We start from the raw sequence: 27,984 nt of genomic DNA, 5'->3' as shown, positions 1-27,984 counted from the left end.
CAGTTGACTTGGTGGCCACCGAGCATGCCCATTGGGTGGATGGCTTACCAAGTCTAATGGTGTTGGCAGATAAACTAATGGCGCTCATGATGAGAAAATTGCAAAAATTGGACTTGAAATAATGCGCTTCGTAAATTTGTCATTTCAAACATCGTCTTCGTAAAAACGGAACTCCAAACGTGAGCCACTTGATTATACTGTCATTTGGGGTATTTTCCCTCTTCTTTTTTCTTTTCATGTATTTGGGAGGTTGAAACAGCGGCGGATGCACTGGGGGGCTCCAGCCCCCCTAAAGCAAATAATTACACTAAAATTACTGTAGCAAAATATTAAATCACCATTAAAACTTTATACAAATTAACAACTTCATTGATTCAGCCCCCTTCTTCTCCATCCTACCTCCGCCACTGGGTTGAAATAACCTTGTTACCCTTCCTCACTTGTGCATGGGTTTAGAAGCCGAGCTTTCACGGGCAGTCGCCGCCACCGCCATTGCCAGGGCAAGCACTGCCGCCGCCCCTGCGTAGCAGCACTGCTACCGCCCTGGTTGGCCTGCCGCCGCCCCTGGCAGGCAAGCAGGCAGCCGGGATGAGCGCCGCCGCCCCTGGCTGGCAGGCAGGCTGCTGCCGCTGCCGTGCGCGCGCAGCAGGCCACCGTCCCTAGCTGCCAGGCAGGTAGGCTGCTGCCGCTGCCGTGGGTGTGCAGCAGGCCGTCAGGATGACCGCCGCCGCCCCTGGCAGGCAGGGCAGCGCCACCCTCGGGCATGGCTAGGAGAGCGGCGTCCGGCGTGGCTAGGAGAGCAGCGTCCGGCGGCTGGGACCTAGGTTAGGACTCACGAGCGCAGCGAACCGGATCAGAACGATGGGAGTAGGATCGATCAGAATAGATACTTAATCCATGCATAAGGACAAAAGAAACATTTCATACTCCAAATACATAGAAAAAAAGACAAATGATGAAAAATACCCCAAATGGCAGTATAATTAAGTGGTTGATGTTTGAAGTCCTGTTTTTACGAAGGCGATGTTTGGAATGGCAAATTTGAGAAGTGTATTCTTTCGAGTTCCATTTTTACAATTTTCTCGCTCGGGACTCCAGCAAGGTCACAGTGTGATGGAGCCCGTGGGGCCAGCCCGGCTGTCACCGGGACTTTGCAGGCACTGATAAACCTAAACCCCCACGGGTTTGGTTAAGCGGCTCGAGGCTCAGATGTCCGTTTCTTTATTCTTCTTCGAGAACCGATGGTGGTTGTTGTTGCTGCCAGGGGCGGATGCACACCCCGGGCCACCCGGGTCATGGCCCGGGGTTCGGCCCAAATTTTTTTCATTTTGCAGTAGCTTCTATCTCTGGATTTGGATCAATTGCTGAAGAAGGACTTGTATCAATTGCTGAAGAAGAATAAATATATTACTTCGCGATGACGCTTTTTGTATGTTATCTATCTTTCCGTTTATATTTTCATGTATTTTTTGAACTGTGAGTTTGTGGACGTCTATATTTAAAACTCGGCCCGGGATTCGACTCAATCCTGGTTCCGCCACTGGTTGCTGCTATGCTACCAAACCAAACCAGTAGTAGTATGAAAGAGAGGTCGCAGCGCCAAGCAACAGCAGCTGGACATGTGACGCAGCGTGAGGTTCGGTGCCTGCCTGCCTGCAACCCCAGCCGGAGCCCGATTATCTCCGTCAGATCTTGACCAAAGATGCAATCTTTTATAAGTTTTCAATTCAATGTAATCCGTTCGTTATCTGCACGGCCAATCCGTCTCCATCTGCACGCAGCAGTTAGAAATGTCTGCAGAACGCCGTTTAGGCTCTGTTCACTTCTCAAAAAATTTGCTACAGTAACTTTCACATCGAATTTTCAGACACATGCATGGAGTATTAAATGTAGTTAAAAAAATAACTAATTATATAGTCTAACTGATTAGCACGAGATGAATCTTTTAAGCCTAATTAGTTCATGATTAGATATTATTTGTCAAGTAACAACGAACTGTGCTACAGTAAATTTTCATCCTAAAATCGCGAACTGAACGGGGCTTAGTATTTCTGCACAAACATTTCATTTTTTCATGTTTGATTTTCAGAAACCTAGGATCAGAGGGGCATGGCTTGAGCTCCAACTGCAGGTGGTTGCGCTGTACCTACTAGCGCTCGCTCTCTGCTCGCAGCCGAGGAGGAGATCGGCAGATAGACCGTCACTTCACTTGCTCTTCTTTTTCGTTTGCTTTTTCTGGTGCTGGGTTTTTTCCTCCCACGTCGAGTCACTTGCAAGGGAGCCGAAAGCAGAGCAAAAGGAGGAGAGGGAACCGACGTTGACGCCACACGTCGCCGTCCAAGGGTCCGAGCTTGCTGGATCGGAGAGATTGCATTGCACTACAGGTACGTCTTGTTTGGTTTCTCCTCGTGTTAAAAATAGTGAGATTTTAAATATTAATTATGGTATCAAACAAAGACAGTTTACAAAACCAACTTTAGAACCCCCGTGCTAGTGCTAGTGACCCTGAAGAATCTAATAAAACTTTTGACAACACAATTAAAGAATAGTTACTGTAGCATCACTGTAGCAAATTATTAATTAATTATAGTTATTAGATTCGTCTCGAAAAGTTACACCCATCCCTGAAAAGATTTTGCAAATAGATTTCATTTAGTACATCATACGTGTGAGATTCTTTTTTCGGAAAACGTGTGCGCTAGAATCCTAGCCTGATCCAAACAAGGGCTTGTTTGGTTACGTGCCCCATCCTTGCATTCCTAAAATGCACGTTTCTCAAAAAAAAATCTCGCATGTATGAAGTATTAAATGAAGTATATTTATAAAATCTTTTCAGGGATAGATATAACTTTTCGCGACGACTCTAATGACGGTAATTAATCGATGATTGGTTACAATGATGCTACAGTATCATCTTCTAATCACATGGTCAAAGATTTCATTAGATTTTTTAGGATTTCTAGCGCAGGGATTCTAAAATTTGTTTTGTAAACTAATTTTGTTTGACACCATAATTAGCAGTCAAAATTTCCTAGCACATCCTATGAAAAACCAAACAGCCAAGCCCACTGCACCGCGCCATTCTTGCTCCGCTGGCAGCTCCTCCCTCGGCTCGTCTCCATCACCAGTTCGAGTTCCTCCACCAATCCGTCCGTTCCATAGGCGGCAGCGGCGGCGGCGGCACGAGGAGCCGTAGGAACGAGAGGGGAGTTGGCGTTGGCCCCCTGCTTCCGGAGATGCAAGGTAACCGGCGTTCGTTATACTCGTGGCGTTATTGACAGCTCGATCCACTCCTGACGCCGGGCTGCATTGCATGCCTGCCTAGCTGGGAGGTAGTTGGCAGATAGAGAGCGAGGAGGGATAGGGATAGAGGCGGAGAGATCGGAGACGCCGCCGCGGCCACCGCTGACCGACACCTCTCTCTCTCTTTCGATCCAGCTCAATCAACAGTTACTGCCCCGGGTTTGCTCCTTCCCTTTCTCCGATCCGAATCCTCTTGAGTCCTCTTCTCCACTTCCGCGTGCAATGTTTCGCGGGAGGCGGCGGCGACGACGGCGATGACCCACGCGTCGCTTGTCCTCTCCTTTCTCCTACTGCTTTCTTTTGACTCACTGGTAGGGATGGCAACGGGTAAAAGCTCTTCGGGTATCACTAACCCAAACCCGTATCCGGCAGTGTAAAATCGTACCCGTTAAAAAACATATACTCGTCGCGAGTATGATTTCATGCCCGTACCTGTACTCATGCGAGTTTTTTTTACCCGCGGGTTTCCTGTACCCGATAGAACCGATAGAAGAAGCAACAAAACTGTCGGGTACCACGATTAGGGATACCCTAACCGGGGTACTAAGATCGCTTAAAAACGCAAACACATGTTAAGGCGACTGGGCCCACAAAGGCCCAAGACCTCCCTCCGATATGGAAGAAAGGACTCAAAGAAGCCCAAACACGCGGCCCACCGACACGGTGCGGCCCATCCACGCTCCCCTCGGACCGCGGGGTGGTTTCCGCCTAGCTCGAGGGCTCCCGTCGAGACCCCTCGACTGTGCCCTACATCTCCGCCTCGCTCGAGGCCACCCCTCGGCACAAGGGACAAACAGCCTTGCTGCTCACCCGCCCATCGTACGGAGGCTTTAAGTGCCAACCACCCCTTCACAGTGTCCAGGACAGACGGTGTCAGACCACAATTTCCCACGATGGCTGTGACCGGAGTCCCATCCGCCAACTCCGGTCACTGCATCGCCATCCCGGGCGCTGCGGCGATACAGTGGGACCTGCGACGCGGGACGGAGCGTGCCCGGCCCTGCTCCCCACACTATTCCGTCAACTCCGGCCGTTCGGACTCTACGTCATCTCACGTATGGCCCCGGGACCACCTCCTGCTTGGGAGGAGGTCTGGTGCCGCCACGAGCCCCTCGGAGAGGGATGCCCATCACTCGCAGCCAGGAGCCCGGACCTCCCCCCTCGAGCGGTCTGGGACCTCCACGTGTCTCCCGGACCTCCTAAGTATGCACATCAGCACTCCGTCCAGGGGGTTCGGGACCGCCGCGTGCCCCGCTGCTACTGGAGTACACAAGATCCTGACCCACTGGGCCTACGGAACGCCACATCTGGAGAACTGTACGCCCTACAGCGACGACCACTCCGCCTACGGGGGTTGGCAGGACGCCGGCGCGATCTCCGCGAGACCAAGGACGATTTCCAGGACGATCGCCACGCCCAACGCCATGCCCCATAGCGTACTTTCTACAGTGTTTGACCACTGCACACCCGCGATTCGGGGGAGGACGACGACTTCCACATTCCCTCACTCATGTACGCCGCCCCTCCTTGTGACTATAAAAGGGGGAGGCGGGCTTCCTTTAAGGGGGGACGTTTTGTTGGACATCAAGGACCCAGTCATCCACACTCGCGATCATCGCACTCATCTCAACCAACTCCTTTCCTTGCAGAGACCTGGGAGCTTTCCTCCCTCTCTCGCCTCGCTTGTACCCCCTACTACAAGCACTCCGGGTGCAAGATAATACAGTGCACTCGCACACCCCCTTTGCTGGACGTACGGCCCCGTGGCCGGAACCAGGATAAACCCGTGCGTTACTGTGTTGCCTCTTGCATCAACATCTGGGACGAGGAAACACGTGGCATTTAATAGTTGGGGTCCCGACCCCCGGGTCAGGACACCGACAGTTGGCACGCCAGGTAGGGGCTCGCTGCGTGACATTTTCTCTTTTACTCCCATTTGATCTCCAGGGATAGCGGGCAGATCCAACCCATATCCCATGGGCGTTTCGGATCCGCTCCCAGCGGGGTTTGTGATCTGGTTCGGGAGTCTCGAGTTCCGAGCAACCGGCAACGATTACCTCATGCAGCTCCTCTCGCCCAGACGCAACCCCGTCCCTTCAACTTCACCAGCCCAGCGCATCAGGCGCTCGGGCCAGCGTTCACGACAAGCACACGCGGAGCGGCGCCGTGCGGCACGCCACAGCTCCCCCGCGTGGGTTGAGGCTGGCATGTCGCAGCTTAGCATCGCGGCCAACGGGGCCACCGCCTCGTCATCATGTGCCTCGGCGTCGTCCGCGCCGCCACCATCATCTACTGCAGCACCAGTACCTCCCAGGGGGGCTCGACCTCGCCTTCGCCCTTCCCCTTCGGGATGCACAACGCTGCCACCTACGCCTCTTCAATCAGCACTAACTTCACCGAGTATGAGGATCTGCCGGGTTATCATCTTCTGTCGGTCCGCAACCTCATCGCATCGTCTCCCGACGAATCCTACCCCGAGACGGCGAGCTCGATCGCCGATGACGTCAACTTCTTCATGAACAACTTCACGGCCGAGGAGGCCGAGGACTACTCCGGGGTCCGCGACCCCGACGCATTCTGCTCGTTCTAACTCGCGACGGCCTATTGCCTCACTTGCTCTGAGGACTCCAGCGAGGAGGATTATGATCCCGCCCGGGAGTGCTTCATGGCAGATCTTGCGGACGAGCAAAACGACAACGCCTTGGGCGACGACGGGGACGGCGGGGTGGACGCACAGGCGAACCCACCGGTGGTGCCGCTTGCGGCCCCTTCTTCTTCGTCAAGCTCAGCGGTGCGGCTGTAACACCCCAGGTGTTAATTACCTGTAGTTAAGGTTAATCATGTGTTTGTTATCGTCATTAACACTAACCGTGCATGCATAAAATATTTTTGATTAAATTTTGCTAGTACTTTAACACATGAAATGATGTCTAGGTTTCAACCCAATAAAACATGCTTTAAAAACAACTTTGAAATTCTTGTTCAAATCAACTTTTGCCTAAAACCAAAGTTGTAGAGTTTGGTGTGGTGAAAAACTTTCGTGTTATGATTTTTCAAGTTTCAACACAAACTTTGAAGAAAACTTTTGATTTCGCTTTGAAAAGAACATTAATGAGTTGGTTTCAAAATTTCAAATTTTAAACTATGATTTAATTTTCAAATGAAGTTTTGCCTGAAACAAAAGTTGGAGGAAATTAAATTTTGAACAACTTTCATTCTTGGAATTTTTCGTGTTTCTATATGAAATTTTGAGTTTTGGACAGTCAAAATCGAGCTGAGTTTCGTTGAATCATTTTTTTTCTCCAGTGTTTATCTGCTCTCGGCGCTCATGCCGCCCACGCGTCGCCGCCCGGCGATCCTCGCCCTCCATGCCACGCGTCGGCCGTCGCGGCAGACGTCGTCGCGCCTCGAAGCTTCGCCGCTCTCCTCGACGTTCCTAGCCTTTTTCCATTCAGTTCACCTCCTTTCCTCGAGCTCAGACGGAGCCGAAGTCGTGCAGCGCATCGCCGAGCCCTGCGCCGGCCACCCCTCACCGTCCTGCCGCCGATTTGCTGCGCCCTAGGCCGCCTCGCTTCGCCCCGCACCTGCTCCACTCCTTCTAGAGCCGGGCCGAGCCCCTGCTCGTGCGCCAGAGGCGCCGCCGCACGCCATCAGCGCCGTCGCGCCCCTGCTTCCGTGGAGACCCCCTCTCCGGCCGCCCCCAACCTCGTCCGAACCCACCAATGGGTAGCTCTCGACCTCCTCGTGCTCATCCACCCCTCCATCGCCGCCGGTGAGCACCCCACGGCCGGAATAGGCTCAGTCACCAACCGCCACCATTGGAGCCGCCCGGAGCTCCTGCTCCCCGTCGACCCTCCCCTCCAGACCACCTCCGCTCGAGCCGAGCCCCGGAACGGGTCCCTCTCGGCCCACTGAAGGTCCCCAACCCGTCCCTGCTCGCCCAGCCTCGCCGGACCGCCGCCCCACGCCGCCACCGCCGCCGCCAAGCTCCTGCTCCCGCCGAGGGCCCTCCTCCGGCCACCCCGGCGTCAACCGAGACCACCCGCAGGTAGCTCTCGCGTCCCTCGTACTCCCCCACCCTTTCCTCGTCGCCGGGAAACCCTCCCCTCGCCTGAATCGCTGCTCTCCATACTCCTCTGCTAAAAAATCGCGACCAGGGACCCCACGCAGCAATAGGGACAAATCCAGGGGGTTTTCTGCACAAGTATAGACTCAAAGGAATAGTGCTGCGAAGGGCTCTTTTGCAATAAATTGGCTGAAACTTTGAAAAATTGTAGTAAATCATAGAAAAATCAGAAAAATGCAAACTAAAATTTGTTGGATTTCTTGTTCTAAGATCTACAACTTTCCTTACAGGTTGATCTTCAGTTTCTAAATAGTTTTTGCTCTAGTTTAAATGTTAGTTTAAGTGGTTGCAAGCTTTGAAAATGCTTAGTAAATAGTAGAAAAATGGTAAAAAGGTAAAACCAGTTGGGTTAGCGTTTTTTTGACATGTATAACTTAGGAAAAATAATTAAGCTGCTAGTTGTTTAATGTTTCTGTGATATTTTGATTTAATCATGATTAATGCTTGTTTTAGCTTGTTTATTTAATATCTGCAGTTTTGGAAGTCGAAAAATTATGAAATTTATGCATTAGCTTACTCTTTGCATATTTAGTTCACTGTAAAAATTTCATGTCCAAAAGCTATGCACATGTGTGTAAATCTATTTTTTTGTTCAATTTGTCTTGTTTAGGCTAAAATTAATGCTTTATGTTAGCAATAAATGTTGGTAAATTGTTTTTACACTCTTTATCAGTATCTTGTCATGCTAATTAAGTTGTGCTATCAGGTTCTTGCTGCATGACAAGTTTTTACATTTATATGGTTCCTAGATATAGTTTTTCTTTTGTTATTGCTAAGAAATGTTTTCTTGCATAGATAATTGCGGCAACTTGTTTTGTTCATGTGCTAACCTTGTGAAATCATTTAGAGCTAGTATGTTGGTGGTTTTTATAAAACTTGCTTATGTTGGCTTGTTAGCTAAATAAAGTCTTTAGTTGCTCTCTCGTGCTTTGCTTACCATACTTGATGTTCCTTGCTATCTTTCTATGGAAGATTTGAGTAGTATCTAATTAAACACCTTTTGGTGCTTAAATCGGTGTGGTGTGACTCGGTTTATCTTGTATGCCTTTTAAATGCCTCGTGTGTTGTTTTCTTTACGTTCATGCATTTGCATCGTTGCATATCATATAGGTACGCTAGATGTACGACGCGTGGAGCTAAAGGATAAAGTCGGAGCCGAACCCGAAGATGATGTTTGGTTGACATATCCAGAAGATGGATGGATGGATCCCGATGTGCACGACCGAAGGCAGGTGCTCGTCAAGCGAGTGTCATCTAACCAACACTAACTAATTCAGTGTTAATCCCAGGCAAGCCCCGGAGCATAACCCTTAACTTTAGTATTTAATGTTTATTTATATAATTATTGTGCATTTACGTTCTAGGAGTTGATTGGAACCGTAGATGCATGATCCCTAGGTTTCCTCAGTTACTCCACTAGTGTGCAGGTCGTTAGTATTGCAATGCTTAATTAGGGCTCGGTAGAAGTCGAGTGATTCCTGTCACTCGCGAGCTATAGGTCCTGGTTGCTTATGGAAAAGTGGTTTGAGAATGAATCTGTGAGGAAAGAAAAATGGAGACCGGGCGGAGAGGAATTGGATTATGGATATGGAATGTTTGGAAAGTGGACCTCCGCCTGTGTCGATTGAGGACCGTTCCGTTGTTGGCAGTGCTGATCGAGGATTGAACAGTACTAACCACATACCGGGAGTAGAAGGTAGTCGAAACCGGTAAGCTGTGTACCACCTTACAGCGGTGATTTGAATTCCGCCATGCTACGCTGGGCGTGGGAGTTGGCGGGTGTTGGATAGGATGCCGCCTCCGGGTTCTCCGGGAGTTCACTGCGAGGGGCCCATCACCTGGGTTTTAGCAGGCGTAGTTCAGATGCCGTGGTAATGTGGAAACAGTTGACGCGCGTGGCCCGACAGGGCTTGCATGTGTCGTGTGAGTTAGGTCCCCCTTGCAAGGTTAAATTGGATCGATTCGCCGTGACTCGCGGTTATGAGAGCCTTGATCTATTTGTCACATCGTAGTAAGAAAATGGAATGAAAGAGGAATGGAAAAGATTGGTTTGTGAGTTACTGAAGAATAATCTGCTCCACCATGTGTGCTCTAGATGTTTAGGCGAATTTAGTTAATACTCGCTGTACTAAATGGAGCTAAAATATTGAAAGTAAGGATTCACTCCTAGCAGCATTTCAGCAAAAGAACTCCAGAGCCAAAAAGCCTGGCATGTCTAGATAATGGGCTAAGTATACCCAACGTCGGGTAAGCCTTGCTGAGTATTAGTATACTCAGGGTTTGTTGTCACCCTGTTTTCAGGTAACTGCTGCTGGTTGGAGCTAACCAGGATTCACATCGGTGGGCTCGATGTGACGTCCTCACGTCATCGTAGTAATCGTTCTTTTTCTAAACTCAACTTCTAATTAGTTTCCGCTGCATTTTGAACTCTGATATTTTACGTAAACTTGTGTGTAAAACTCCACTTTGTAAATTAACTTTGAGAAATTTTGTCTGCTTGTAATCATCTGTGCTCGTCTTCGTGCGAGACTTCCAGTGTTTTTCGATCCTTAAACCGACAGACGTCCGGATTACACCGTTTTAAGTGCACAATAACTTGATTAAACATTAAGATGATAGTTAGCGCACTTAAGCCGGTTTAATTTGGGCGGTCCTGTTACAGCTGGTATCAGAGCCGAAACGCACTGGGGATGATTACTTGCATGCTTAATTAAGTTTAAAACTAACTTTTTGGCTTGCAAAATGTTCGGTTTCGAAAGTTTGATGCTAGTTGCGCTAAGGAATAAGATAGATAGCTCGTATGCCCTATCTAGGTTTTATTAGTTATGGTGGCATTTATGTATCTATTTTATTCCAGCACTTCCAGCATTTACTTTCCGTTAAACCTTACTTTGGTGCACAACTGTTATTCTGTAACGACGCACCTACGCTGAGGTAAGCAAGGTGAGTGTTCTGATAGTTCTTAGAATAGCCCACGTGTTTCATACGTGCGCGGGTCCCGTATGTTGAGCATACGAGGAGGTGACAAGGCTCAATTCAAACGAGCCTGTCGCTATCTGCCGCCTGATATGGAGTGCGGATTTCATGCCGTGTGATTGTGATCACGGCCATTTCGTAAGGCAATGTTACGAGATGTAAACCTGTCATGCGGTTGGCCATGACCGTGACCCTTGGGACACGTCTACCCTTGGATGTCCCGTAAGGCGAGTGTACGGGAAGTGAATACGTTGTTATGACGTATGCAGCGCTGCCCATTCAGCGTCGAACGTCTGGGTTCCATCTCTATAGTGGATGGTAATGTATGTGTGAATATGTGGAAAACTGCATATGCGTTACCCGTGTGGCGTAGGACACATGGGGGCCGTTCGTGTGTGCTGGCACGAAGGGTCCAGAAATGGATATTTATATCTATCTCTGTGTTCTTTTGCAGGAAACTAACCATGTTAAGCGTGTTATAAAATCATTGATCGTAGGAACGACTAGTCTATATATAGGGAGAGAACGTAATTGTGCCACCGATTGTCCTCGTATACCATATTTTGGTACTTGTTTGGGTGAGAAACGCTAGAACGTGCATGCATCTTGGCATAATCTTGAGTTTGATTGATTGTCATGCTTGTCGCGTCGTTTGCTAAAATGTGATGCTTTTACCTTAAGGTTCATCTAGATTTTGTGTTGTTAGTAGTGAGACCTATACAATCTGCTAGTCTGACCCTGGTTGAGAAGATCTTTCTCAGCGGCTTTGGATCATGTGAGAACCTTTCCAGTAGATCTTAGCTTGTCATTCAAGTCAACCTCTTGATTCATGTCTTGGACCAATTCCAACAAAACCACTATTACTTTTCATGGCAAAGCCTTGAATTTGCCAACAAAGTCTTTCAATCCATCGTTCAATGATCGGCCTATCATTGATTTCGTAATCTATATTGTTGGCTATTTTGATTCTAACACCGGAACTTTGTACATTCCATTCTTGCTCAGTAGTTTTGGATAAATTAAAAAAAGTTTATGACAAAATAACTTTTTGAATACAGTCATTGCAACAATCATGCATCACGTCATTGGTCAGTGCATGGTGTTGCATCATCGTCGAGAATCCATAGATTGACTAACGGGAATACGTTCGAGTGTAACATCGTGGGTTGTCTTGGATTCCCTCTAACCTATCTTGACTCTTCTGGCCTGTTGGGTTGCTACTCTTGTTTTCTCTTGTGGTGGTGTTTAGTTGCATGACCCTGATGCCGCGACGGAACCTAGGGCCTCATGTGTGTTGCAGCCACATGATGGAGCCACTAGGAGCGCGCTGGTGTCTCGGTATATGTGACATACCTCACCTCAATCCATTCTTATGCAACCCTTACTAGTGTCCTAACTTCTAATACTTACTCAAGGGTATGGGGTTAACGCGAGTTTAGTCACGAGGGAACAGTCATAAGACGCGTGTTGCATTGTGTGCATCGCAAACTCACGTGTGTATGCATCATATTTTATGCATCTCATACATGCATACATCAAGAGCATCATCATTTTTGCATCATGGTGTATGCATCATTGGGCCAGCATCATGGCAAATGCATTGTGTCATATGCACCATTTCATCCATCATTTTATTGCACTGGCATTGCAATCATCCATCTCTAGGGTGCATCATTATCATGGCTATCGAGCATTTGCACTCTGAGTTGGAATATATTTTGTCATTATTCCTTGATTGCATCGGCATAAATGGACATGTTTTGCAACTAGTATCGTGCAACTCATTCAAATAATATAATTCTGAGCAAGGATGTTCCGAAATTTCCATTTAAACCCATCTTCCGTGCTATCCTCACTTGTTCTCCCAAGCCTTGTGCTGAATCTCACCGACATCCGCTTTCTTCATGTCATGATCTCAGCATTGTGAGAACTGACCATCTTGTCTCATCATCATTCCTTGTTCGGTTTAACTTTTCTTTTAAGATCTGAAAACCTTATTTTGACTCAGTTATCCTATCTAGCTGAAGAACCGTGTACGAAACGAGTTTGATGCTTTCTTAAAAACGATCATCGTCATCAGGAGGCGTCCCTGGCTGCATGCAAGGAGGAAGTTCCTTTCGCTTTAGTGGCAAAATCCTAGATCTGGAATGCGTTCGTAATCTTTGGAGTTCCATAAATGACCCTGATCAAGGTTTGGAGCTAGAAATCTTAAACGCAGTGCTAGTTACTGGTTGTTTGTGTTGTAAAAATCCAGGATCTAAGCGTCCTGTAGACATTTTCGTTGACCCGCTTACCCTAGCCAAGTTTCACCAAGTGCTTGTCTATGTCTGTGGTCTGCTCATGTGCCTGATGGTCAAAAGCCATACCTACAATCATGGTGGAACCTCTCTGTCGCTTATTCTAAAGATGAGCTAGTGCAATGCTAATCTCTTTTTCTACCTTGGCGTCAGAATCGTTCCCTTGCGAATCATACCATTGCTTTATCAACCAAATCTGTGGATGGTATCTCTATTTTCTTATATGGGTCATGCTTGTTTCATCTCTACTTTCCTCAGGCATCTGAATGGTTATTGGGCTTGATCTCATGTTGCTGTCCAACCGGACCAAATGGCATGTTGATCGTTTATCAGATAATTTCGTCGATGGACGCAAGCTGTATGTGGATCTTAACTTAAGCTAGAGTTTTATTTCCTGCAGTCTGCGGCAGCAAATCCCTATTGCTCTCATTTTATGCCTCTGTTTTTGGATCATCTCCTTGCTATCCCTCCGTCTTGTAATGCTTATCCGTGCATGATCTATCTGTGCTACAAGGGATTTCTCGTTGGAAGTATGCTTGACGGTGTCGCAAGGAAACCAAGAGCCTACGCTGAGCAATCAACACATGCTTATACTACTCGACACACACTAGGATTGAGGTTGCTAATCATGATCCCTTGTACAACTATGTCGGTGTGATATCTCATGGGCATTCCCCATATCTATCGTTCGCTGTTCTGCCTAGAAATCTCTAAACCGGACCTAAATCTAGTGTGTCTTTCTTCCGAAGTTACCAAAGGGATGATCTTGAAAGAATTACTAATGGACGAAAATATTAGAAGACTGCAAGAGGTGGTAGACCAGGGACCCTGGTTGATCTGGCGAGATGATCATGCAACATGTGCCATCACTGTGGGGACAAGAGGGCATAGAAAACGTAAAGTTGGACAAGTTACCAGTCGGACAAAATTTCGGAAGATATCGTGTTTCTTACACTTTGCTTCTTGAATTTTCTCTAAGTTCTCAATCCTTATTTGCAACGGCTCCTACCATCAACATCGAGCTTATCTGGTTGGATTGTTTCCTGCCGTTTTTGATGGTTGGTCTGCTCCTCTTCCCTTAAGAGTCTTCCGTTCTGAATCTCGGGACGAGATTCTTTTAAGGGGGTAGGGTTGTAACACCCCAGGTGTTAATTACCTGTAGTTAAGGTTAATCATGTGTTTGTTATCGTCATTAACACTAACCGTGCATGCATAAAATATTTTTGATTAAAATTTGCTAGTACTTTAACACATGAAATGATGTCTAGGTTTCAACCCAATAAAACATGCTTTAAAAACAACTTTGAAATTCTTGTTCAAATCAACTTTTGCCTAAAACCAAAGTTGTAGAGTTTGGTGTGGTGAAAAACTTTCATGTTATGATTTTTCAAGTTTCAACACAAACTTTGAAGAAAACTTTTGATTTCGCTTTGAAAAGAACATTAATGAGTTGGTTTCAAAATTTCAAATTTTAAACTATGATTTAATTTTCAAATGAAGTTTTGCCTGAAACAAAAGTTGGAGGAAATTAAATTTTGAACAACTTTCATTCTTGGAATTTTTCGAGTTTCTATATGAAATTTTGAGTTTTGGACAGTCAAAATCGAGCTGAATTTCGTTGAATCATTTTTTCTCTCCAGTGTTTATCTGCTCTCGGCGCTCATGCCGCCCACGCGTCGCCGCCCGGCGATCCTCGCCCTCCATGCCACGCGTCGGCCGTCGCGGCAGACGTCGTCGCGCCTCGAAGCTTCGCCGCTCTCCTCGACGTTCCTAGCCTTTTTCCATTCGTTCACCTCCTTTCCTCGAGCTCAGACGGAGCCGAAGTCGTGCAGCGCATCGCCGAGCCCTGCGCCGGCCACCCCTCACCGTCCTGCCGCCGATTTGCTGCGCCCTAGGCCGCCTCGCTTCGCCCTGCACCTGCTCCACTCCTTCTAGAGCCGGGCCGAGCCCCTGCTCATGCGCCAGAGGCGCCGCCGCACGCCATCAGCGCCGTCGCGCCCCTGCTTCCGTGGAGACCCCCTCTCCGGCCGCCCCCAACCTCGTCCGAACCCACCAATGGGTAGCTCTCAACCTCCTCGTGCTCATCCACCCCTCCATCGCCGCCGGTGAGCATCCCACGGCCGGAATAGGCTCAGTCACCAACCGCCACCATTGGAGCCGCCCGGAGCTCCTGCTCCCCGTCGACCCTCCCCTCCAGACCACCTCCGCTCGAGCCGAGCCCCGGAACGGGTCCCTCTCGGCCCACTGAAGGTCCCCAACCCGTCCCTGCTCGCCCAGCCTCGCCGGACCGCCGCCCCACGCCGCCACCGCTGCCGCCAAGCTCCTGCTCCCGCCGAGGGCCCTTCTCCGGCCACCCCGGCGTCAACCGAGACCACCCGCAGGTAGCTCTCACGTCCCTCGTACTCCCCCACCCTTTCCTCGTCGCCGGGAAACCCTCCCCTCGCCTGAATCGCTGCTCTCCATACTCCTCTGCTCAAAAATCGCGACCAGGGACCCCACGCAGCAATAGGGACAAATCCAGTGGGTTTTCTACACAAGTATAGACTCAAAGGAATAGTGCTGCGAAGGGCTCTTTTGCAATAAATTGGCTGAAACTTTGAAAAATTGTAGTAAATCATAGAAAAATCAAAAAAATGTAAACTAAAATTTGTTGGATTCCTTGTTCTAAGATCTACAACTTTCCTTACAGGTTGATCTTCAGTTTCTAAATAGTTTTTGCTCTAGTTTAAATGTTAGTTTAAGTGGTTGCAAGCTTTGAAAATGCTTAGTAAATAGTAGAAAAATGGTAAAAAGGTAAAACCAGTTGGGTTAGCGTTTTTTTGACATGTATAACTTAGGAAAAATAATTAAGCTGCTAGTTGTTTAATGTTTCTGTGATATTTTGATTTAATCATGATTAATGCTTGTTTTAGCTTGTTTATTTAATATCTGCAGTTTTGGAAGTCGAAAAATTATGAAATGTATGCATTAGCTTACTCTTTGCATATTTAGTTCACTGTAAAAATTTCATGTCCAAAAGCTATGCACATGTGTGTAAATCTATTTTTTTGTTCAATTTGTCTTGTTTAGGCTAAAATAAATGCTTTATGTTAGCAATAAATGTTGGTAAATTGTTTTTACACTCTTTATCAGTATCTTGTCATGCTAATTAAGTTGTGCTATCAAGTTCTTGCTGCATGACAAGTTTTTACATTTATATGGTTCCTAGATATAGTTTTCCTTTTGTTATTGCTAAGAAATGTTTTCCTGCATAGATAATTGCGGCAACTTGTTTTGTTCATGTGCTAACCTTGTGAAATCATTTGGAGCTAGTATGTTGGTGGTTTTTATAAAACTTGCTTATGTTGGCTTGTTAGCTAAATAAAGTCTTTAGTTGCTCTCTCGTGCTTTGCTTACCATACTTGATGTTCCTTGCTATCTTTCTATGGAAGATTTGAGTAGTATCTAATTAAACACCTTTTGGTGCTTAAATCGGTGTGGTGTGACTCGGTTTATCTTGTATGCCTTTTAAATGCCTCGTGTGTTGTTTTCTTTTACGTTCATGCATTTGCATCGTTGCATATCATATAGGTACGCTAGATGTACGACGCGTGGAGCTAAAGGATAAAGTCGGAGCCGAACCCGAAGATGATGTTTGGTTGACATATCCAGAAGATGGATGGATGGATCCCGATGTGCACGACCGAAGGCAGGTGCTCGTCAAGCGAGTGTCATCTAACCAACACTAACTAATTCAGTGTTAATCCCAGGCAAGCCCCGGAGCATAACCCTTAACTTTAGTATTTAATGTTTATTTATATAATTATTGTGCATTTACGTTCTAGGAGTTGATTGGAACCGTAGATGCATGATCCCTAGGTTTCCTCAGTTACTCCACTAGTGTGCAGGTCGTTAGTATTGCAATGCTTAATTAGGGCTCGGTAGAAGTCGAGTGATTCCTGTCACTCGCGAGCTATAGGTCCTGGTTGCTTATGGAAAAGTGGTTTGAGAATGAATCTGTGAGGAAAGAAAAATGGAGACCGGGCGGAGAGGAATTGGATTATGGATATGGAATGTTTGGAAAGTGGACCTCCGCCTGTGTCGATTGAGGACCGTTCCGTTGTTGGCAGTGCTGATCGAGGATTGAACAGTACTAACCACATACCGGAAGTAGGAGGTAGTCGAAACCGGTAAGCTGTGTACCACCTTACAGCGGTGATTTGAATTCCGCCATGCTACGCTGGGCGTGGGAGTTGGCGGGTGTTGGATAGGATGCCGCCTCCGGGTTCTCCGGGAGTTCACTGCGAGGGGCCCATCACCTGGGTTTTAGCAGGCGTAGTTCAGATGCCGTGGTAATGTGGAAACAGTTGACGCGCGTGGCCCGACAGGGCTTGCATGTGTCGTGCGAGTTAGGTCCCCCTTGCAAGGTTAAATCGGATCGATTCGCCGTGACTCGCGGTTATGAGAGCCTTGATCTCTTTGTCACATCGTAGTAAGAAAATGGAATGAAAGAGGAATGGAAAAGATTGGTTTGTGAGTTACTGAAGAATAATCTGCTCCACCATGTGTGCTCTAGATGTTTAGGCGAATTTAGTTAATACTCGCTGTACTAAATGGAGCTAAAATATTGAAAGTAAGGATTCACTCCTAGCAGCATTTCAGCAAAAGAACTCCAGAGCCAAAAAGCATGGCATGTCTAGATAATGGGCTAAGTATACCCAACGTCGGGTAAGCCTTGCTGAGTATTAGTATACTCAGGGTTTGTTGTCACCCTGTTTTCAGGTAACTGCTGCTGGTTGGAGCTAACCAGGATTCACATCGGTGGGCTCGATGTGACGTCCTCACGTCATCGTAGTAATCATTCTTTTTCTAAACTCAACTTCTAATTAGTTTCCGCTGCATTTTGAACTCTGATATTTTACGTAAACTTGTGTGTAAAACTCCACTTTGTAAATTAACTTTGAGAAATTTTGTCTGCTTGTAATCATCTGTGCTCGTCTTCGTGCGAGACTTCCAGTGTTTTTCGATCCTTAAACCGACAGACGTCCGGATTACACCGTTTTAAGTGCACAATAACTTGATTAAACATTAAGATGATAGTTAGCGCACTTAAGCCGGTTTAATTTGGGCGGTCCTGTTACAGCGGCAAGCCCAGCTGGCGCAGCTCAAAGAGCTCCAAGCCAAGCTCGACGAGCAGCGTCGGCAGACCCAGGAGCTGCGCACCGCGCTCGAGTAGCAGCGCTCCGCACGTGGTGCACATGCCCAGGCGGTGGCGCGCGTTGCCCGGGAGCGCATCCTGGCCGACGACAACATTGACAAACCTCCGGAACTGAAGACGGCTGGCGAGAAACTCGTCGCTGCGTCCTACCTACTCCAAGCCATGCCCGAGCCATCGACACCTTCGGGCCGCAACCTGCGCCGCGAGGCCCAGGCGCTAATCGAGCAAGCTGCTGTGCAGCAAGCCGAGAGCTCTGCGTCTCACATACGCTCGAAAGCCCTGCAGCAGCCTGGTGGGACTGCGCACCAGGACCACGAGGTTTTGGTACACACTCCACCAGCCGCGAAGGGCAAGGCAGCCATAGCGCCCGGTGCGAACGCACCGCCCGGTGCGAACGCACCCTCGGTGCACGACCACATTGGGAGGCCTCCCGCGAGGGAACGGCTCCTCGACACGCGCGGGCACGCCGAAGACAGGGTGGACGCTTCGACCCCGAGCACGACAGGGGTGAGTCCCCGGAGCCTCCGGGCACCCGGGTGTTCAGCCGGGAGATCCGAACTGCTGTTTTTCCCCCGCGCTTTCGACAACCCGCCACCCTCATCAACTACTCGGGCGAGACCGATCCTGCAGTCTGGCTCAACGATTACCGCCTAGCGTGCCAGCTAGGCGGTGCGACGGAAGACACGGTCATCATCCGTAATCTGCCTCTTCATCTTGCTGACGCCACACGAACGTGGCTCGAGCACTTTCCCGCGGACCAGATCCACAACTGGGCCGACTTAGTCAAGATCTTCGTGGGAAACTTCCAGGGCACCTACGTGCGCCCTGGGAACTCCTGGGACCTCAAAGGGTGTCGCCAGAAGCCCAACGAGTCCCTGCGTGACTACGTGCGGCACTTCTCCAAGCAATGCACCCAGCTCCCCAGCGTCACCCACGTCAAGGTCATCAACGCCTTCCTCGAGGGTACGACGTGCAGGAACCTGGTGCTGGGCCCCTCTTCGCTCGCGACATCACCAAACCCTCCGTCGAATTCAAGGATCCGGCGGAGCTGGGCCCCTCGACCGCCGAGCCCTCCGGCGGGAATCCCCCGGCGGACGAGGCCGAGTCCATGGACATTGACTCCGGGACCACCTCCGCGGATGAGGCCGAAGCAATGGAAGTCGACGAGGACCTCACTTCGCAAGATTGGCGCGTCCAGTACCTTGACTGGATGATTTGTGGGGTCCTGCCCTCGAACCGCGCTCAGGTGCGGCGCCTGGCTAGGCGGGCCAAGTCCTTCGTCCTGATCGACAACGAACTGTACAAACGCAGTCCCTCGGGTGTGTTGCAGCGATGCATCCCCATCCCCGAGGGCAAGGAGCTGATCCGCGACATCCACGCTGGTGTCTGCGGCCATCATGCCGCACCACGCACCCTCGTGGGTAACGTGTTTCGGCAAGGTTTCTACTGGCCCACTTCGGTCGCCGACGCCGTCGACGTCGTGCGGACCTGCAAGGGCTGCCGTTCTATGCTCGAAAAACACACCTCCCCACGCACGTTCTGCAGACCATCCCCATTACGTGGCCTTTCGCTGTGTGGGGGCTGGACCTCTTTGGTCCGCTGCAGAAGGCGCTCGGGGACTTCACCCACTTACTGGTGGCAGTCGACAAATTCTCTAAGTGGATCGAGGCTCGACCCATTTGTTAAGATCAAATCCGAGCAAGCGGTTCTATTCTTCACCGACATCGTCTTCAGGTTCGGGGTCCCGAACTCGATCATCACCGACAATGGCACCCAGTTCACAGGCAAGAAGTTCTTGGCATTCTGTGACAGTTTCCACATACGTGTGGACTGGTCGGCTGTGGCGCACCCACAGACGAACGGGCAAGTGGAGCGTGCCAACGGCATGATCCTCCAAGGACTGAAGCCACGAATTTTCAACAAATTGAACAAATTTGGCCGGAGATGGCTCACGGAGCTACCCTCAGTCATTTGGATCCTGAGGACGACACCAAGCAGAGCCACGGGCTTCACCCCGTTCTTCCTCGTCTATGGCGCTGAGGCCATACTCCCCACAGACCTGGAATACGGGTCGCTGAGGCTCAGGGCATACCAAGAGCAGCAGAACCAGTGAGCCCGCGAAGACTCGCTGGACCAAGTAGATGAGGCTCGAGACGTGGCGCTCCTACACTGTGCGCGCTACCAGCAGTCTCTACGAAGGTATCAGGCGTAGAGAGTCCGGCGCCGAGACCTCGACAAAGGGGACTTGGTGCTGAGGCTTCGACAGGACAACAGGGGCCGCCACAAGCTCTCACCTCCATGGGAAGGACCGTACATAATCGCCGAGGTACTCAAACCCGGCACGTACAAGCTGGCGAACGAAAAAGGCGAAGTCCCCTCCAACGCTTGGAACATACAACAGCTACGTCACTTCTATCCTTAGAATTCCGAGCTATTTGTACATCGTTTGTACTCGCATTTCCGATTTCCCGAAATAAAAAAGAAGTACGCTTTACTTGTTTATTTTTGGGAACCTTCCGGACCCTCGAAGTCTCGGATGCGCACGAACACTGAGGTACGCCTGGCTTTACCCGCGGCAAAGCCATGCCTCCCTCGGGGGCTACTATGGGGGGAACCCCCGAACGTCCCCAAAAATCGCCAATGTTTTTTCAAAATATTTCCGTCTCGACCCTAAGCTTCTCGTATCCTTGGAAAAAGCGGACGCGAGGCGTAAGCAACTACGGTACAGGGCCGGCCGGGTCGTGGGGCCGCCTACGCCTCCGGGATACGGCACCCCCCTCACCACCCCACGCCTACGTTGCTTATGAACGCGAAATTTCTCGCAGACGTTTATCTAAGTCGCATATGAGAACACGGAAATAAAGTAAAGAAAACGTAGGCTCGAACGCACAAGGCCTCGATGGGCCACACAGTCGATTTAACAAAAATAAATTTCTTATATTCATAAGGTACGATTACAAAGTGTGACTACGATAATCACTAATCTATTACATGGGCTTCGAGGCCTAGATTTCCTACAGGCTACCATCCCCCCATTGCGGGTCTTCAGTGGCGTCGAATTCAGCAATGGGAGGGATGTCGGCTTCAAGCTTCTCGGCAAGGATCGTGGCGAACTCCTCGCGGCTGCGTCGGCTTCGTCCATGATGGCCGACGCGGCGTCCGCATCAGCATCATCGGGAACGACGTACCCCGACGACACCCTCTGGAGATCCATGAGGTAGTGTGTTGAGGCCACAGCGAGGGCCCGCAGGACACCGAGACGGAAGGTGCTCTTGGCGTGTTTGGCAATCCAACCGCCTAGCGCGCGCAGGCGGCTGATCATCGAACTGCCCGAGACGGCACCCTCCCCCTCGAGCGCTTGACACACACTCACGGCGGTTTGCTCCAGCTCAGCAAACTCCATCTGCGCCGCCGTGAGTGCGGTGTGGACTGCTTCCTTCGCCGCGGACTCGTCCGCCACCTTCTGCCTCAGCTCTGAGCAAAGGAAATCAACGTGAGCTACGAAAAGAAACAAAACAACGAAAACTCGAAGGTACTGACCCGTGATGTTCCTCTGTGCCTCCTCCCTCTGGGCTCGGGCGGCCTCTTCGAGCGAGGACAAGGAGGCTTCCTTCTCCCTATGGGCGGCCCCACGTTCTGGAGGGCCACCTCCTTCCCCTCGAGGGCCTCGCCCTTTTCCCGGAGGGTCCCGGTGAGCGTAACTATGGCCACCTCCTTGTGGAGGAGCTCGGTCTTTTGCTGCTCGAGCGATGTCCCGAGGCGCTGTAGCTCGGCGCTTTACGCCTCGGCTTTCTGAGCCTTCTCCTCGAGTGCTGCCCGGAGGCATTGCAGCTCGGCAGCCTGCGCTTCGGCCTCCCGAGCCTTCTGCTCCGCCGCGGCCCTCTGGACATCCCGCTCACTGGTTACCCGCGCCAAGTCCTCCTCAAGCGCCTGCTGACGCGCTGCCAGATCTGCCATTTTAGTGTTGGCTTCGATGTTCTTGAGCACTAGCTCGGCATTGTGCTGCCCAAGCTGGCTCATCTGGGAGTACATCCGGGACATCTCCGTGCTCTTTTCGCGCGAGATTTCCCTCAGCCGCTGCAAGTGGAAAGGTGTGGGTAAAAGCACATTAAAACCGAAATCGAACCCGAACAATTTTCAGGGGAAAATATTTACCTGGCTGACCTGGTAATCCACCCCCTGATGGAGCTGGAATGCGCGGTCGAGGGCTTGTAGGATCTCGCGTCTGACGCTGAGTTGCGTGTTCCAGGCCTCCTCCTCCTCTTGCTCCTTGCGGAGGAACTCCGAGGGGAGCCCGGACAGGACGATTGCCCCGTGATGATGCCCCTCGGACGTCCCAGCCTCGAGCACGTCCGCGCTGGCCGACACGAACTCGGCAATGTGCGCGGCGGCGCTTAATGCAGCAGCGGGGTCGATGTCCATCGAATCCCCGAATTCCTCGCTGATGTCCGGTAGCTCCACCACCGCCACCATTCTCCCTTGCGCCGTTGGCGCTGGCACCACCGCGACGATACCCTCGTCCCGGGCCTCGGTGGGCTCCGAGACGGGGGCTCCTTCCACCCCCGGCGCCCCTAGCCCACGACCTCAGCCCTTGGGGGCTCGAGGACGAGGGTCTCCACCTCCACATGGTCGGCGGGGCGCTCCTGCGCGCCCCCACCAGTTTCTCCTCCTGTATCCGGTCAGGCGGCGCTGGCCGCGTCGCCCTGACCGGCCCTAACCTCGACGTCCGTCCGGGCGGCGCCATCCGCATCACCCCGGCCGGTCTCCTCGACGGCATTAGCCGGAGCGGCCGCCTCAGCACCGCTCTGGCCAACGCCGCCTCCATCCTCCTGGGCTCGAGCTTGCTGGGCCGCCTGGGCCCCTCGAGCCATTGCCTCCCGCAGCTTCGCGGCCTCCGCCACAAGGTCCACGGCAGGCCGGGGCTGCGGCGCCGTGTGTGGCGTACTGTGTGCCCCAGTCTTGAGGGCCTTAGTCGGGGCGAGCTGGACCGCGTCCTTGGCAATGGCCCTGGGGATGGAAATCGAGAAACAAGAGCTGAAGACAACGGGATCGAGAAATCGACCAAACACGCAACAGAAACGAAACCCAAGTTTACTGACCCGGATCGAGCACTCATACTTCGCTTCCTCGTGGCACTTCTTCGGGCCCGCGGCACCGCGCCGCCCCTCGAAGACTGCCCCGAGGGCGCCCCCCTCGTGTCGGCCTGGTGACTCGAGGCTTCCAGCACGGACGACTCCGCGCCCGCCGCAGACTCGTCACCACGGATCAGCACCTGGGGCGCGGGCGTCTCCTCACCGGCTGCCGGAGGGGACGACTCCCGCTCCGCACCCTCGAGGGACGGATCCGCCGATGACTCCACCACGGCCCTTGTCTCTTCCGGCACCGCCGGCGCCCCCTCGTCATCATCCCACTGGTAGGTCGGCGGGGAGCCCGCACCGGCTGCCGCCCCGTCGCCCCCCAGAGCGTGGTCCTCGGCATCCGAGGTTTCCTCCTCCTCCTCATCCTCCGTGGACTCGGGCGTGGCAGGCCGCGGCTTCCCCTCCGCGCGAGCAAGCTTGCACGCCTTGTCGTGCTTCGCCTTCCTCTTCCTCTCGACCTTTGCCTCGGCCGCGTCCTTTCGCCTTTTCAGCTTCTCCGCGTGGAGGCGGTTGATTTGGCGTTCTTCCGGGACCGGGGGCACTTCAACCCCTGCAAAGCATGCCCGAGTTGGATTCAGGAAAAGGGGCTACACAAGAAACAGCGGATTCGAAATCAAAACTTACCAGAGAAATGTACCCCGTCTCGGGGCGCATCTTGATTCTCCAAAGATCCTTGGGATCGTGGGGGAACTCCGCCACCGTATACTTCGCCCTCCGGGCGGCGGTGGTGCGGGAAAGTAGCTTGAACGATGTCCTCGAGCCCTCAACCTGGCTCCCGGGGGTGAGCTGGAAGATCGGCAGGGCCCTTTCCACGAGAGGGATCACCCTCTGCCGGTGGAAGTTTGCGATGACGGCCGCTGCCGTCAACCCCTTCCTCGCCAAATGCGCCAGCGCGTCGGTGAGGACTTCGAGCTTGGCTTGTTGCGCCGGGGGTGACACCCCCCAGTACCACTTCGGCGGTCGCTCCCGGAGAACTCTGTTGGTGAACGACGGGAGCGCGCCACGGTGGTTGCGAAGGTAGAACCACCCTCGGCTCCACCCGGCGTTGTTCGTCGTCATCTTGCTCGGGATGTAGAAGTTCTTCCGGGAGTGACTCACGTGGAACGTCAGGCCACCAGCTCGCGCGAATCGCCTCGGTTGGCCCCGCACGCTCTCGATGAAGAGTTCACCGCGGAACAGGTGGATCCAGAGATCCCAGTGCACTTCTATCCCAAGGTACCCCTCGGAAACGGCGACGAAGACCGCCGCCTGCGAGATGGAGTTGGGGCTGAAGTTGTGCAGCTCTGCTCCATAATAGTCGCACAACGCCCGCATGAACCTGCAGACGGGGATGCCGAAGCCCCGCTCGTGAAGGCGCACGAAGCTCACGACGTAGCCTTGCGGGGACTTCGGCTCGGTCTCGTCCGGATGCGGGGAAATCCACGCAGGCGCCCCCGAGTCGGAGTTCGGCGGCAGTAGCCGGTCGGCGACCAACTGCTCCAGAACCGCCACAGTGGCGGAGGACTTCCCCCACGGCAAAGGCTCCTGGACGTCAGACATCTCTTCATGTCGAGGGGGGGCGCGGGAGTGAAGGCTCTGGGATGGCCAAGGTTCTCTCTCTCTCTCTCCTTCCTCTTCCTCCTTTCGCTCTTGGCCGTGGGCTCAGGATGCAGGGGAGGCGGAGAAGGCGAAGTAGGATGAAGGCAAAATGGCCAGGTGAGCCCAAACAACCCTGTCCTCTTTGTTTTTATTCACCGCGATGGGCGAGTCCGCCACCACAGCCCGAATCTACCGCATTGAATGCGATAGATTTCACTGTCGCTAACGGCTGGACCCCACGACCACGGAGTCTCCCACGCGCGCACGCAGCAATAACTGCGGCACGGTAACCGGCGGGCGCGGCGCGACTGTTGCGCTATCCCATCCGTCAGCCGCCGCCCCACGCCGCTTCATCTGCCCGAGGCTGGCGCCTGAAAAGGCGCGCCCCGCACCGCACCGCACGAATCGGGCCACGTCGCCCACCACTAGCGGAAGACCCGCGCGCATGACTCGCGACTCTGCGTCGTTTTCGAATCAAGACGGAATATTCCTTCGGAGGTCCCTTTACCCTCGAAGGAATCGCATTCCGAGGCCTTACTGATAAGGGGTTCGAAGCCTGGCCCTTCGAGGGTTCGACAGGCGCCCCAGATCGCCAGAGTCAAGGACTGCACGGATGTGCCGTACAAGCCACCCTCGAACGCGGAGTTCGAGACATCCTACGCAGTGTTCAAGGCCAGTCGAGGGTGCCTAGAAGGGGGATTCCATCGAGGGAGAGCATCGAGCCCTCGGACCCTATCGAACGGGTCCGAGCCCCGCCTAGCGAACCCTCGCGAGCGCTTTATGAGACGTGTCCATGGACCACGAGCCGACCCTTATCGAACGGGGCACGGACGTCCGCTTGAACAACCCGCTAACAGCTCACCGAAGCAGCCATAGCTCGTGGCCCGGGCATGGGTAGCATGGTGCGCTTCACCCCTCCTCCCTGCGGAAGGGCAACGAGGGTCGTAATCAAAGTCGAGGGTTCCCCTGAACGCCTTCCCACGGGCCTGGGCTCGGGGGCTCCTCGCACACCACGGTTCCGATCGCACCCTCGAATAAGTCGACGACCGTCAACTGCGAAGCTCCACGTGTATAACCAAATCCCCCGCTATTAACGTGCGCTCTCCTAACGGTTAAGCTGAACGCCGGGTCGCTGTACCAGCACGGAGAATGCCAAGGACGGCTGAAAGAGTGCCGTTGCCAGCTGAAAAAGACGCTGGACGACCATCCCGGTGAGGCAACCTAGTGGGGCAATGTTTATAGCCCTTGGACGAGCACAAACTCTCCTCCAAGGCCTCGGGGGCTACACCCGCGGGTGCGCTGACGCGCCCCCGTGAAGGAGACTTCACACATATTCGAGGACTGTAACCCTCTGTATGTCCCTATACCCACGATCATACTTCCTGTAAAAAAGAAAGGGGGACTTTATTGCTCAATGCAAATAAAGATTACAAAGGGTTAACGGCGCGAAGCCGTCGAAAGATACAAACACATTGCCACCTGCGTGGCAATTTTCCCTGTCTTGGGGAGGAGCAAGTGGTGAAGAAAGGCACCGAGCCCCTGGCTGGAGCGACGGCCAGGCTGCTAGGGATGCGAGAGACAGCCCCCGGGCCGCATGGGTCCAGCGGGATGCTCTCCTCGCAAGCTTTCTTCTAGCGTCTCCTCCACCGAAGACTACGCGGGGGGTCGAGCTGCCGGACAGCACCCTCCGCACCGTCTCCCCGAGAGCAACCTTGTTGCCGGGGGGACGATGCGAAGAACAGCCGCCAGACCTGGCGCCAGTGCCATGGACAGGCGTCTCCCTCCCCCTTCAGGCTAGGGGACATCGCAGGAGTAGGACCCCATGGGCCCGATGCTCATCTGCTGATCCCACTTAAGCTGAGGGATGGTGCGCACGCCCTCTCCGATCTTCCCCCGCCACTCGCAAGCATTCTTCTAGCACCAAAGCCTAAAAAAGCCACGTCACCCCATCTAGGGGCTGGACACGAGAGGCAAAGTAAAACATTACAAGACTTGGGCAATGCTAGAAGAAAGAGCTGGGAAGATGGAGAGGAAAGGGAACCCAACGACCCCTATTTATAGTTGCGTCGAGCACCAAGCTTCAAGCCTGTCAGAAGGCATGGGCCTGGACCGCCCGTGACGGCGCAGCACTCCACGAGCACAAGATGCCCTCGGTTCCCACACCGAGACGCGACCGAACGAAATAAAGCGAAGTTGAGCCCCTGGACGCTAAGCGGCGCAGCATCGGCTCAGGCCGACCGCCCTCGAACGGCGGGCCCCAAAGCAACCAGGGAAGCCGGGGCCAAGGCCCTAAGCGCGGGACAGCGCGATGAAGGCACCAGCTGCCAAGCAGCGGGCGCCATCGTCACCCTGGCCCCCCTCAGCGCGCGGACACGTCTTGTCCCCGGAACGAACAAAACAAAAAGAGCAGGCGCCTCGAAGTACTCCCCCCGCGGGCGCACTACCCCGACCGACGTATTGTCACATCCGCCGGGCTGGCGCTCAGGCGCGTTTGTTGGGTGCGCGGCATTGACTGATCACGTCAAGGGGGAAATCGCCGAATCACCCTTTGGCCGAATCCTTTGACTCGACCAAAGCCTCGGGGGCTACTGTCGGGTACCACGATTAGGGATACCCTAACCGGGGTACTAAGATCGTTTAAAAACGCAAACACATGTTAAGGTGACTGGGCCCACAAAGGCCCACGATCTCCCTCCGATCTGGAAGAAAGAAAGGACTCAAAGAAGCCCAAACACGCGGCCCACCGACACAGTGCAGCCCATCCACGCTCCCCTCAGACCGCGGGGTGGTTTCCGCCTCGCTCGAGGGCTCCCGTCGAGACCCCTCGACCGTGCCCTACATCTCCGCCTCGCTCGAGGGTAGCGAACCTACCCTCGAGCGGGCGGCGCATCTCCGCCTCCCTCGAGGGTAGCGAACCTACCCTCGAGCGGGCGGCTTATCTCCGCCTCGCTCGAGGCCACCCCTCGGCGCAAGGGACAAACAACCCTGCTGCTCACCCGCCCGTCGTACGGAGGCTTTAAGTGCCAACCACTCCTCCACAGTGCCCAGGACAGATGGTGTCATACCGCCATTTCCCGCGATGGCTGTGACCGGAGTCCCATCCGCCAACTCCGGTCACTGCACCGCCATCCCGAGCGCTGCGGCGATACAGTGGGACTTGCGACGCGGGACGGAGCGTGCCCGGCCCTGCTCCCCGGACTATTCCGCCAACTCCGGCCGTCCGGACTCTACGTCATCACACGTATGGCCCCGGGACCACCTCCTTCTTGGGAGGAGGTCTAGTGCCGCCACGAGCCCCTCGGAGAGGGACGCCCATCACTCGTAGCCAGGAGCCCGGACCTCCCCCTCGAGCGGTCCGGGACCTCCACG

General features: G+C 52.6%; 2 long non-coding RNA genes across 2 annotated transcripts; both read left to right on the top strand.

The window, feature by feature from the left end:
• The first annotated feature begins 6,763 nt into the window (after positions 1-6,763).
• Positions 6,764-8,751, top strand: LOC120687510. Its single transcript, XR_005680766.1, has 2 exons — positions 6,764-7,351; positions 8,540-8,751. It is a non-coding gene; the product is annotated as an uncharacterized LOC120687510 (long non-coding RNA).
• Positions 8,752-14,823: 6,072 nt separating this feature from the next.
• On the top strand, positions 14,824-16,484 carry LOC120687511. Its single transcript, XR_005680767.1, has 2 exons — positions 14,824-15,083; positions 16,273-16,484. It is a non-coding gene; the product is annotated as an uncharacterized LOC120687511 (long non-coding RNA).
• The last annotated feature ends 11,500 nt before the right edge of the window (positions 16,485-27,984 follow it).

Source organism: Panicum virgatum, chromosome 9N, assembly GCF_016808335.1.
Source record: "Panicum virgatum strain AP13 chromosome 9N, P.virgatum_v5, whole genome shotgun sequence".
In the NCBI taxonomy this organism is placed as follows: Eukaryota; Viridiplantae; Streptophyta; class Magnoliopsida; order Poales; family Poaceae; genus Panicum; species Panicum virgatum.
The sequence above is the reverse complement of the archived record's forward strand: the minus strand, read 5'-3'. Positions and strand labels throughout refer to the sequence as shown.